The sequence below is a fragment of the Photinus pyralis genome, unplaced genomic scaffold, assembly GCF_008802855.1.
Source record: "Photinus pyralis isolate 1611_PpyrPB1 unplaced genomic scaffold, Ppyr1.3 Ppyr1.4_LG4, whole genome shotgun sequence".
Classification (NCBI taxonomy): domain Eukaryota; kingdom Metazoa; phylum Arthropoda; class Insecta; order Coleoptera; family Lampyridae; genus Photinus; species Photinus pyralis.
Window position 1 is genome coordinate 41,223,645 of NW_022170511.1, and position 10,885 is coordinate 41,234,529.

Consider the following 10,885-nt stretch of genomic DNA (forward strand, 5'->3'; position numbering starts at 1 on the left):
TAGTCACCCCATATTCTCATGAAAATGGAGTTTAAACAAAGCCTCGGAAAAATGCCGCTACCTGAGGAGCGTCAGGGCACGTCTGGAGCTATCGCTGGGCGTTGCAGCATGCGAGCCGATAGTGACGAGTTGGTGATCAGGCGGCCGCTCGTCGGGATACCCGAAACCTTTACAGCCGAAAGAAGACCACGAAGACGACAACGACCACTTGAAGAGGACCACCAAGAAGAAACCTTTGTGCCTGCTTCTCAACCGCTTGTGGATGGGACCAGCGCAAAGGAAACCTCCAAAAGACGTATGAAATGGGACGAAGGGATGAATCGCTTCATTTTCGGTACGTATCTGGAGATCACGAAGATGGAAACGGACAGGACAGCATACAGAGGTAAACTATATCACGCGTTCATTACACAATACCCACATTTAGCACACTTAACAGAACAACGCATTGCAGACCAACGTAGAGTTATCATTAAAAATACACTCCTTACATTAGACACACAGGAGCAAATCAGGCACGAAATTGAAGCACTACTCAACACAAACAACACACTCGCCGTACAAGATAATACATCCGTTCTAAACAACTCTGAAATACAGACATTTGCGACACTGCAGCCATCGATAGATACAAATAATCACACGAACCAAACACTCACATCCCTTCAAAAAGAATTCGACAATGCATTGTTAGAATTCTCAAACACTGACCCAACGCAAAGACCACGAATACCTAAACACAGTCACACTACAAAATTACGCACACTGTCACAAACATTAAATGACCACATTTTACCAAATTACATTAACGATAACACAAGCTTACATCAACTACACTTTGTTGTGTATTGCGGTGCGGTTGCAGTTTCTAGATGCAACGGTGCAAGAATAGCAATAAACAAACAACAGCACACAACAAAAAAACGCTCACCCCCGGCCTGGGAAAAACGCCTGATAACTCGCATCGATGACATCAGACGTGACTTAGGTCGGATTACACAATACATACAAGGAACTCGTTCTTCAAAACTAACACGACAAGTACAACACATAACTACAAAACTAAACAATCACACCACACGAGAACAAAATACAAACTATAACGAACATAGAGATACACTGACACAAAAACTATCAATATACACAAACCGTCTAAAACGCTATAGGGAAACTGCAGATAGAAAGCGCCATAACACACAATTTAAACATAACGAAAAACTATTTTACAGATCACTAACACAAAACAGCACTAATGAAAAACTAATTCCACCATCTCTACACTCACTCCAGCAATACTGGTCTGACTTATGGACCAAAGACATTAAACACAATCCACAAGCCCCGTGGATTACCACAGAAACCACACGTACTGAATACATTACCCCTATGAATAACACAAACATCACTACAACAGACATCATTCAAACTATTAATCACTTACATAACTGGAAAAGTCCAGGCATTGATAACATTCACAACTTTTGGTGGAAATATTTTACCTACACTCACTCTTACCTTGCACAACAATTTACTGAACTTCTTAATTCACCAGATCGCACTCCTGCATTCTTTACACAAGGTATCACTTACATGCTCCCAAAAGACAACAATACACAAGACCCATCTAAATATAGACCAATTACATGCCTTCCTACAATATACAAAATCCTTACATCATGCATTACAAACAAAATATACCAACACTGTACTGATAACAACATTCTATACGAAGAACAAAAAGGGTGTACCAAGTATTCCAGAGGCTGTAAAGAGCAACTCATTATAGACTCTGTTATACTTGAACAATCCAGACATAACAAACGAAACATACACACTGCATACATTGATTACAAAAAAGCATTCGATTCAGTACCACACTCTTGGTTACAACAAGTACTCTCAATATACAAAGTCAGCAACAATATTACACAATTCCTCAATTACATAATGTCATGTTGGAACACTACGTTAACACTTACACTAAACGACACAAAACTTATTACCGACCCAATACAAATTAAAAGAGGAATTTTTCAAGGCGATTCTTTAAGTCCGCTCTGGTTTTGTCTTGCTCTTAATCCACTTTCATATTTGTTAAACACTACTAACTTTGGGTACAATATTAAACACAACCACGAAATACATCACAACATTACACACCTGTTTTACATGGACGATCTTAAATTATACTCTTCCACATGCATAAAACTAAATCACCTTCTACACATTACCGAAACATTCTCACGTGACATACAAATGGACTTTGGAATCGATAAATGTAAAACACAACACATCACAGCTGGAAAAAGACAACTTTTAGATTATGAGCTAGAACAGGGTAATTTAATAAATTCCATGGACGAGAATGAAACTTATAAGTATCTTGGTTTTCAGCAAAACACACACATTAAACATACGAGTATAAAACAAACACTTATCACACAATACCTACAAAGAGTACGCAGTATACTTAAAACAAAATTACACGGTAGAAATACAATCAAAGCTATTAACACTTATGCCACACCAGTGCTTACATACTCTTTTGGGATTATACGTTGGACAAATACAGATTTAGAACAAATACAGAGAAACACACGTACACTATTAACAAAACACCATATACATCACCCTCACTCCTCTACTATACGACTTTACCTTCCTCGTTCGGAAGGAGGTAGAGGACTTACAGATATAAAAATATTGCACCAAACACAAATACACAATTTGCGACAATACTTTTATAACAAAACAGATACTTCAGTCCTACACAAAACAGTAACATATGCAGACAAATCTTACACACCACTTAACCTACACGAAACTAATATACTCCCACCTCCATCCAAACTTACATACATCACAAATAACATACAGACATGGAACCAAAAGCCGTTACATGGACGATTTCCGCAAGAGGTTAGTCAGGATTGTGTTGATTCTATAGCAACGCACACTTGGTTGTCTGAATGTGATATCTTCCCGGAGACTGAGGGTTTCATGTTAGCAATACAAGACCAGGTCATTAATACACGCAACTATAAAAAACACATACATAAAGACAAAACAGTGACAAACGATTCTTGTCGACTCTGTTCACAAACATCAGAAACAATCCAACATATAATATCGGCATGCACACGACTTGCACAAACTGAATACAAACATCGACACGATCAGGTAGCTAAAATCATACATCAAAAATTAGCACTTAAACACAATCTCATAACAGATAAGACACCATACTACAAATACACGCCACAGATCATACTTGAAAACAACACACACAAATTATATTGGGACAGGACACTACTCACAGACAAAACTATCCACAATAATAGACCAGATATTACACTTATAGATAAAACGCAAAAATCCATTTGTATTATAGACATTGCCATACCCAACACTAACAACTTAACTAAAACACATGCAGAAAAACACCGCAAATACACCGATATAGCTATCGAGCTTAAGACGCAATGGAGAATGAAATCTACTGTTATAGTTCCCATTATTCTTAGTGCTACCGGAGTTATACCAAAGACAATACACCACAATTTACAACTATTAGGTTTAGACAAAAACACATACAAACATTTACAAAAAGCAGTCATTATCAACACATGCCATATTGTTCGTAAATTTCTAAACATAACACAAGATACTACATACAGAAATGATCCACAACGTATACATGTAAACAACAGCACTCACAACACGGTACACAACATACTGTAATATCTCCACCTCTAACCCAAACAAACACACAAATACAACTTACCGAACAAACAAGTACAACAAATGATACAACATATACTACATTCAGAGATTCACCTCTGAAGCAAACCACATTATCACGACCCATTAGTATTCAACCCAAACGCAAAAGCCTAAACAGCACTTTAGACTCACAACATGACACACAACATACTGTAATATCTCCACCCTTAACTCAACCAACCACACAAACACAACTTCCTGAACAAACAAACGCAATAAATACAAGTAACGCAACATGCACTACAAAGACGCCCTCACCCAATAAAGTTACACGGCCTAGCACAGCTAAAAAACACAATACTCTTTCCTCTCAGAAACACACCTCGTTATCACAACCCACTCGTACTCAACGCAAACGCAGCAACCTTAACAGCACTAGAGGCTCACAAAATACCGTAATGTCTCCACCAATAATGCGAGCAACAACACAAACACAACCTCTAGAACAAAGAAACACCATAAATACAAGTAACGCAACTTGCACTACAAAGACAGGTCCACCCAATAAAGTTACACGTCCTAGCACAGTTAAAAAACGCAATACTCCTTCTTCTCAGAAACAACCCACTCGTATACAACCCAAACGCAAAAACCTTGACAGCACTACTAGCTCACAAAATACTGCAATATCTCCACCAAAAACCCAAGCAACCACACAAATACAACCTCAAGAACAAAGAAACACCACAAATACAAGTAACACAACTTGCACTACAAAGACAGGTCCACCCAATAAAGTTACACGTCCTAGCACAATTAAAAAACACAAAACTCCTTCTTCACAGAAACACACCACATTATCACAACCAACTCGGATTCAACCGAAACGCGAAAACCTTAACAGAACTACATGCTCACAACATACTGTAATATCTCCACCAAAAACCCAAGCAACCACACAAATACAACGTCAAGAACAAAGAAACACCATAAATACAAGTAACGCAACATGCACTACAAAACAGGTCCACCCAATAAAGTTACACGCCCTAGCACACTTAAAAAACACATAACTCCTTCTTCACAGAAACACACCACATTGTCACAACCCACTCGTATACAACCGAAGCGCAAAAACCTTAACAGCACCACAGGCTCACAAAATACTGCAATATCTCCACCAAAAACCCAAACAACCTCACAAATACGACCTCAGGAACAAAGAAACACCATAAATACAATTAAAAAACACAAAACTCCTTCTTCACATAAACACACCACGTTATCACAACCCACTCGTATTCAACCCAAACGCAAAGCCAAAGAAACACTTACACAATAAACTCTATTTAATAAAATTACAGGAATTATTATAATGATATTTTTGTTTTGTTTTCTTCTTTCCTGATAGCGTTGACTATTGGGGCCATTAATAGCTATGTTGGTAAGTATGAATTACATACTATCTCTAGATTTCCAATGTGAGTGTGTGAATATTTATTTTATTTTTTATTTTTCTTTAGAACCCTACATAACTTCACCAGACACAGACACTAATCGTTACTTGATTTTAATCCGTGCGATTAGTTAACCAGGCTAGACCTGAGTTCTCACAAGAAACACCGACCATAACAGTATTACCTGTAGGATTTGGAGAAGTTCCCCCCTGGATGGTTCCTGAGATCGTTTCATGTTTTGCTCTGACCGAATTTGAGAAAGAGAACACGTCTGCTATAGAGTTTCAAAGGAAATTTAACGCCATTATGGAAGAGTATTATAGCCCTAAGGCTATCTATACGGACGGGTCGCGGACGCAATCGGGTGTGGGATGTGCCATCTATGTAGATGGCGAAACACATGAGTGGACTCTATCTTCCTCATGCACCATCTTCAGTGCCGAACTGTATGCCATATGGCAAGCTCTGCTTTTCTGCCTTATGAGCAATACAGAGGAGAGCTTTGCTATTGTAAGTGATAGCCAGGGCGCATTAAATAGTATTAATTCTCGATTTCCTCGGGACCCACTAGTGCAAAGGATTCAGGCTGTTTACAGCAATGTTGTCGAGGTTGGGAAAAGCATACTTTGGATTTGGGTACCTGGCCATGTTGGTATACGTGGCAATGTGATGGCAGACGAAGCTGCTAAAAGAGCCACGGGAGTGAGACATGTGGACGTTCAGGTAGTGAGGCATCTGGACCTAAAAGCAGCTTTAAGAGCAGCATTAGTACACCCTAAACCATGGAGACCACCACTATACTTCTCAGTAGGATTGAGCGAGTGAAAATCCACCGCTTAAGAATCGGTCATACGCAAATAACGCACGCCCATCTGTTACGCGGGGAGCCTCCTACGGTTTGTGTACGCTGCGGTAATCAAATGACTGTTGAACATATCCTAAGGGAGTGTCCGGTACTGGAGCCCATCAGGCAATCTTTTCATTTAATAGATGAAGTAGGAGAAATACTCAAACAGCCACAACATCTTAAAAATGTAATAAAATACCTAAGGTCTGCAAATATATTCGACATGTTATGATTTATACAGTATTTACAATAGGCTAATGACCAAGTAGTCGACGCCTTAAATAAACAAAAAAAAAAAAATAACGGGTATACGTATCTTTATTCAAAATTCGTTGGCATGTTGCACAAGACACTCCTGTAATTCGAAAATAAAGTTAGTAGGTATAATATTCATTCTACTTACCAGCTTGGGCACTTATTTTCTGGGACTCGCTTCCCTTCGTTGTCTTCGACCACTTCAACGTTTCGTAGTAATGGACGGCCTGTATGTTTTTCTTTACAAATGCAATTCTTGTTTTCAAATCGATCAACGATTCGTTTCTTATGATTGGCAAATATAGAAATAATAACATCGAGATACTCTTCCATAAACTGCTCTCGACAGGACAGGAACAAATATGACCACGTTCCATCGTCGTTACGTATAGCACTTCGAAAATGAGCGTTCAAAATAAACGTCCACAGACAGAAATAAGCGAATGCGATGAATATAAATAAACAATGAAATACGTAAAAGAGTAAGTAGCAAAATTAATCAGTTCACTAATAAGATGGCGTTCGAATGGTAGCGTAATTCAGATCGTTTAATCGCAATAAACTATAGTTTATTGTATATCAAGATAATAAAGGTTAGCAACACATCCTGTAATTTGAATCTATAGGCTAATAAGTTGTCTAGTAAATTGTAAAATTAGCAAGCGATGATGAAGATAAGTAAATCGGAATCCTGTTGTAGCATCATCGTTTAGTTGAGTGTTAAAACGAAAGTACGCGCTCTTCCTCACGAACACACAAGGATGGTTTTTAATGCCGCCTCATCTTGTTAAATTATTAGAGGTGACGAGTTCGTTTAAACTGCACTTGGCGGTTCTTCTATATCGAAAAAGTAAGTCCGCCTAGGCGTAACGTTATTAACGAGAAGCGATCACCGTTACCGAACGCTTCCAGCGAATATTCATTATGTCAAACAATGCATAATCACGATTTCCATCTTGAGCTATAAATTCACCGAGGAAAAAAACAATGGAAACTTTCCCTATCGACCTGGCCGCCGCCTCACAAGTACAAGGCTAGGGCATTTTTTCAAAAGCTTTCGTCATACACTGTCGCAACGTAGATGCGTGTTCTCCGATAATTTTCCTTTTCCGAGACGTTGAAAATTTTAGATTTTGTCGTACAGCCATGATCGACTGTTATACTCCTTTTGCGTGCACGCTGCAAAATTCCTAGCGTTCACACATTGCACTTTTATGTGAAGCGCTTTTTAACTATACACAATACCGCAAATCTAATAGTGTACAGAGTAAATTTCTAAGGTTTTTTCACATCTCAAAAATTGTTTTCCGTCTTATTTAAATTGGTGTAGGAAACGTTTCTTCGCAACGCCCACTCTTTCCTTTCCTTCCGGGTTTTTATTCAATAAATTTCGGAAGAAAATCGTTTAAAATTGTGTAGAGCATTCTTGACATTATTTTCCTCAATTTCACCATCTCATAAATGATTCTCCAAATTTAGTTATATACGTTCTGATGTATACGGAAATAAGATAGAATCCAATCGAATCTAAGCAATATTTTCCACAAAATGTAAAAATTCACAAGGAAATAAGTTGAAGTATTTACAGATGATGTCATGCATCATACAAATCTTCTACCCTTACCGTTTGTGAGACATTTTTAGAATGGGAATCCCAACTTTATACGCTATGCTGGATATGCTGGATGTCGTAAAATTGGAATTTTTTAACTTCAACTTTCTGCTAATTTTGTGCATTTTTTGCTGTACAGTACAAATTTTGTGCTCTTAGGGTTAAATTTCTAAAGTGGAACTTTCACGCTGTAAGATTTGAAATCTTAATTTTGTGCGAATTGTGTACTTTTTTCTGCATGGTAAGCAAGTTTTGTGTTCTCTCACGATTTTATAAGTGTAATGGGTTCATACCATCGATTGAACGTGCTTTTTTAAATATTCATCACAAACACTTTTTCCACTTTTTTAGAAAGAAACTCATTAACGGTTCTTCGGAGGTTCTTTTAGGTTTACTGCATGTATTTTATAATCGGATTAATCTTTGTGGGATACTTCCGAAAGTTATCTCTGAAGAATTTCAAAGGAACATCTAGACAAGCTAAATGGGAAGAATACTTGCAAAACATTCTATGAATTCATAAAAATTATATGAGGTATACTTTTGCAGAAGTTTTGAAAAAATCCCTGAGAGATGTTTGAATATGGATATCTACGCGCAAAAAGTCGGTAAGAATCCCGAAAAATCTGCACATTAAACAAATCAAAAATCATAGAAGTACCAAGTTTATCTCAAACAGATAAAAATAGCAGAGAATTGTGATACGAAAATGTTTAAAGTCCCATTCCAAATACTCGTATAGTTCAATAACTCAAAAACCACAAGATCACTATATGCGCATGATAGAGCACATACTTGAGGTACAAAAAGATTTCTAATTTAAGTAATAAGTGGATTAACTAATGATAAAAATGTATAACTGCGATATGGCAAAAAATATCACAAAATTATGTCTACAGATCAATCGGATATTTCGATATGTATAGAAGATTTTGAAAGGGCTTTGGAAGTTCTGGAAGAGGATAGAATGTTCTAAAACAAATTAGGTTTTCAAATGGGCCTAAGAAATATTGGGTGATTTGCACAGACGGGCGAAGATATATAAGCATTGCGATAAGAAATCTTTAAAGAATACCTATACCAAATATGGATTTTAAATTTCTAAACAAATAAAAGAATTCCAATTCCACATTATAGATGAAAAAGAATTAGGTACTAAAGAAGAGCACGATCTCAAGGAAAATTAATATTTTAAAATGACTCGCTAGGTCTTTGTAATAAGAAAGTTATAAACTAGCCAGCTAATTAATTTAGATTCAATCGAATGGAAGCGTAATTGATGTACGGTTTTGGTCAGAAGTAATGTCCCTCGATTATCTCAAGTGTAGCACATAATTAATATACCGGATCTCCTGTGAGATTTGAGCTTCTTTTCAACATGAGGAAAATGCCTAAGATTGAAATGAAATTGAACTAAATCACGGAGAAACTGACACATTGGTACTTTTTCTACAGTTGCAGTTTCTAAGGGAGGACATTACTTCTGACCACGACTGTACGTCCTTGTCAGAAATAGTGATAGTTATTATGTGCTGCTTTTATTGTCACCTGTCTCGTTAACGAGACATTTCCATTGTAACTTTTAACATGACAAGCACTTGAAATTTTCTTTGAAAATCGACCTTATCCCACGCAGTTACGTTTTACTTTCGTTATCACACTAACAATTAAAAGATACTTTCAGCGCACATAAATTATTGGATCTTGACCGATAATTTTTTACTTTACTAGGTACTACATTGCCCATAAAATCTCGAGTGAAGTCTAATTAAGAAACGTTTTTTTTAAGTCGTAAAGGTTAGTTTTTTTAATAGGATATTTTTAAAACAATATCGTTTATAGGGTAAACGTGATTATACTTTCGTAACTTACATTACTTATATAAAACACTAATTAGTAATTAAAACAAATTGGTGTTTGAAAAATTGCAGGTAATTAAAGCCCGAAATTGAGACGTTTACTATTTTCCTATTGGGAACGCGTCTTCTATTTCTCGAATATTAGGGAATTAGGTAATTTCCGTGACGAAAGTACATTTCCGCCGTTTGAAAAACCGACGCGACGGGTAGTTTGATTGCCAATTTGTCTCGTCATAAAATTGGAAAATCGGTCACCTATTCCTTATTGAAATCAGCTCGTAGGTGCTTTTAGGGTTACATATAAGATAAACTAAAATTCTGTATAAGTACTGTGTAGCTTGGTGGGTGTTGATAAATGGAACCGTTAAAATTGACAATGGGAATATTAAATTAAGGAAATGGTGACTTAATTAACGCTCTTATTAACATGTGTGACAAAACTACTAATTTATCGCGTAAAAATTGATCTTAGATCAGTATATATGTATTTATTATTACTAAATTAATTTATATCGAAACTAGTTTTTTTAATTGAAATTTAAAATTAAAATTAGCAACGACAGAATTTTAAGTGGCATATAAAAGTAATAAATTTCGTATTGGATAACTCAATCGACACTTGTTTAATGGGAGAGAGGTTTTGAAGGTGTTTAGGTAGGTATGTGTAATGGGGAATTATAAGTAACTACCACCCTGTAATATTGTAACGAGTAGGTACCTACCCATTGTTGCGAAAATTTTATGGACTTTTAAAATGATCGATAGAAGGCGCATCTTATATTTTTCAGTGGATCAAACGTTCCCCCGGCCAACCGAGTTGATTGTTACATTCACTTAATAGTATATTATATACCGCGAGACTGAAGTAGTACTTTTAATCCCGAAGGTAAAGTTTATGACCCGACCGCAGGCAGGGTCATAATTTACCTGAGGGATTAAGACTACTACCATTGAATAAAGGTGCTTTCGTACTTCCTAAACTGAAACGTATACATAATAAGTATGGCGTTCTTTCCAAAAATCGCGCTGCTTAACAAGTTACTGAAGTTACCATAGGGACGTTGGGTTGGTACTACAAACCCTATGCTATCGAAACAAATATAATTTGGAAACTGTCATTGCTAGTGTCATA